Source organism: Penaeus monodon, chromosome 30 (assembly GCF_015228065.2).
Source record: "Penaeus monodon isolate SGIC_2016 chromosome 30, NSTDA_Pmon_1, whole genome shotgun sequence".
NCBI classification, from domain to species: domain Eukaryota; kingdom Metazoa; phylum Arthropoda; class Malacostraca; order Decapoda; family Penaeidae; genus Penaeus; species Penaeus monodon.
In genome coordinates, this window is record NC_051415.1 from 17558906 (window position 1) to 17561721 (window position 2816).

General features: G+C 45.5%; 1 pseudogene; it reads left to right on the plus strand.

Moving 5' to 3' along the window:
• The first annotated feature begins 71 nt into the window (after positions 1 to 71).
• Positions 72 to 2816, plus strand: part of LOC119592583 — a 12271-nt pseudogene continuing 9526 nt past the window's right edge.

Genomic DNA, 2816 nt, shown 5'->3' on the forward strand with positions numbered 1-2816 from the left:
ATTATCAAACGCTCTGCAATATTAAAACTTACCACCTTACCATGTATGCAAGCTCCTTCCCCTGAAAGCAATAACCTCCCCCCCCCCAACCCCAGCAATGACGACGATACCAGTGCTGACGCTGGCGGTGTTGGTGGCCTCGGCGCATGCGCAGAAAAACCCAAACGTCTTAGAGGACCGCCAGGTAAGAAGAAAAATAATTGTCACTTACTATATACTTGAGTTGCATCCTTACGTTACAGTTATAGCAAACCCTATATGTAGAATCTTTAACTCCACTTACTTTCGTTAGTATCAGTTCCAGGTGTATATGCGTTGGGGTCATCCACTGTTTTCATCTTTTTCATGAACGTACAAATCACACGGTGGGAGCAGAGGGTTAATCTGTCACGTACGCATTTTAGAACATCATAAAAATGACGATCCGCATCAAATTATAAATTACAAATTATTTTATTACCTTCGTATCGCGCTGCCGAAATCAAGACATATATGTGTGGCAGATTTTTTCCAATATAAAGAAACTTGAACACATTTAAGTTTTAGATATAATTTTATCTTCATGATGAATCCCCAATGGACAAAGACAGGGCACCCTTCATATAGAACAACGCAAATGTCATTAAGGGTTTTATATAATACGACGTTCTAGAGGCAACCATGCCCCCTTTGTGGAAAAGTTCACCCTTTTTTATTTTTTTTGATTTCATCAAGAGGAGTGGGTCGGGGGAAAAGAGTATTTTTGTACGCTTGTGAAAATGAAAAAATGGTTGACCCCTTTATGATACAGCGATTATATTACAGGTGATGGTCCACCTCTTTGAATGGAAGTGGGTTGACATCGCAAGCGAGTGCGAGAGATTCTTGGCGCCTCGTGGTTATGGCGCCGTTCAGGTACCGAAAGTTGCTGTGCCTAGACGAATTGGATTTGGTGTTGTGAAATATACATTTGAAACAAGTTTACTGGATGAATACATAATTATCATGTAGTTGTTGTTCTCTCCCGTAGGTATCCCCACCTAATGAATATGTGGAAGTGTACCAAGGACCAGTAAAGCGACCGTGGTGGAGGGTCCAGCCCCCCTCTAAAAGATCGCCTCCCGTTCGGTACGAGAGACCTTTCGGGGAGGGTGAACGCTGCAATAATTTTGGTTAGGTAAGGCGCTTTTTCCCAAAACCCTTTCCCAGTAAACATTCTCTAGTGGCTTCAGAATATTTACGAACTGTTTTGAGAATATAGGAGTGCTCGAACACCCGATGGGAAAGCGGGCCTTCCCTATACACTATCACAACGTTCTCCCGTAATATGTACACGTCCCTCAGGATCTACGTGGACGCCGTCATTAATCACATGTCCGGGGGCCACCCAAAGGGGGGGAACCCGGTGGCTTTTGTTGTTAGTACAAGTATCCCCCGGAGTGCCATCACTTCTGCGATTTAAATGCCCTAATTGCCACACCAACTCTGGCAATATTGAGAACTACCAGGATGCCGAACAGGTGATCTGATTACATTTTTATATTGTAACACAGTTAATGATCAGATGACCGCCCCCTCTTTCAATGCATCACATATCGTTAATTGTTTTATCGCTCATTAACTCCCCAAGGTGCGCAACTGCAAACTGAGCGGCCTAAACGACCTACACCAAGGCAGCGAAAGCGTGCAAGACAAAATTGTTGAATACCTGAACAGGCTCATAGGCTGGGGCGTTGCTGGCTTTCGTGTCGACGCCTCTAAACATATGTGGCCGGCAGATCTACAGGTGAGGGGCCACTGCAGCTGATTAATTAAATTGTGTGAAAAATGTTTATGCTCTTTGTACAGACGTTTTTTGCGTTTTTCTTTTTTATTTCCTCAGGAAATTTTTGGCCGCCTTGACAATCTTAGCACAACATTTTTTCCCGAAGGAACCAGACCCTTTGTACTCCAGGAAGTCATCGATTTCGGTAGGTATTTATCGTATTCCCGATTTCTTGGTTTAAAAAACAGGCGCAAATAAAAGTCGGATGGGTGTATGGCTGCAGAACTAAAAAAAGAAATATCAATTAATGTTCAGGGAATGAGCCTATCAAAGGAACCGATTACACCAACGTGGGTCGCGTGACGGAATTCCGGTATGGCAAATTCCTGTGCGAGGATTTCCGAGGCATCAACCAGCTCAAATGGCTCCTGAACCTGCACGAGGCCTGGGACATGCTCGACCGACACAGCGCCGTCGTCTTCATAAACCTGACAAACACGAGGGCCCCGGCGCCCGGGGGAGACTACGATAACTTTCCGTGATCCTAGACGATATAAAGTAAGTTTTTGTTGAAATCTGAAAGTTACATCTGCCATATGTTATGTCTTTCATATTTGAACACTTTCTCGCCAAGAAAGTCAGTCAGTCATTAAATGTGTATCAAATGATAGGCACTGCAGTGCTTATATTTACACCTTATAAGGCTACGTAAACTTGTGATCGCAGATGGCCAACGCCTTCATGCTAGCGTGGCCATATGGCTTCACCCGCGTCATGTCTTCGTACCACTGGGGGCCAAAAAGTGGGCGGCGGTCGTGCACCCAAAGACTGGGTGGGGCCGCCCCCCCCATGCCAACTTTTAGCCCCCTTTGCCCATCATCAACGTTGACAACAGCTGCGGGGGAGGCTGGGTGTGCGAGCACCGCTGGAGACAGATCTACAACATGGTGGAGTTCCGTAACGTTGCCCCCCGGGGGAGTCCAAATGCTTTGGTGCTTCATCCCGGGTTAGGGGCACTGCCTCTGTTCATATCGATGACGATTATGAGAATTTGTTCCCCTTGAAATTCTAG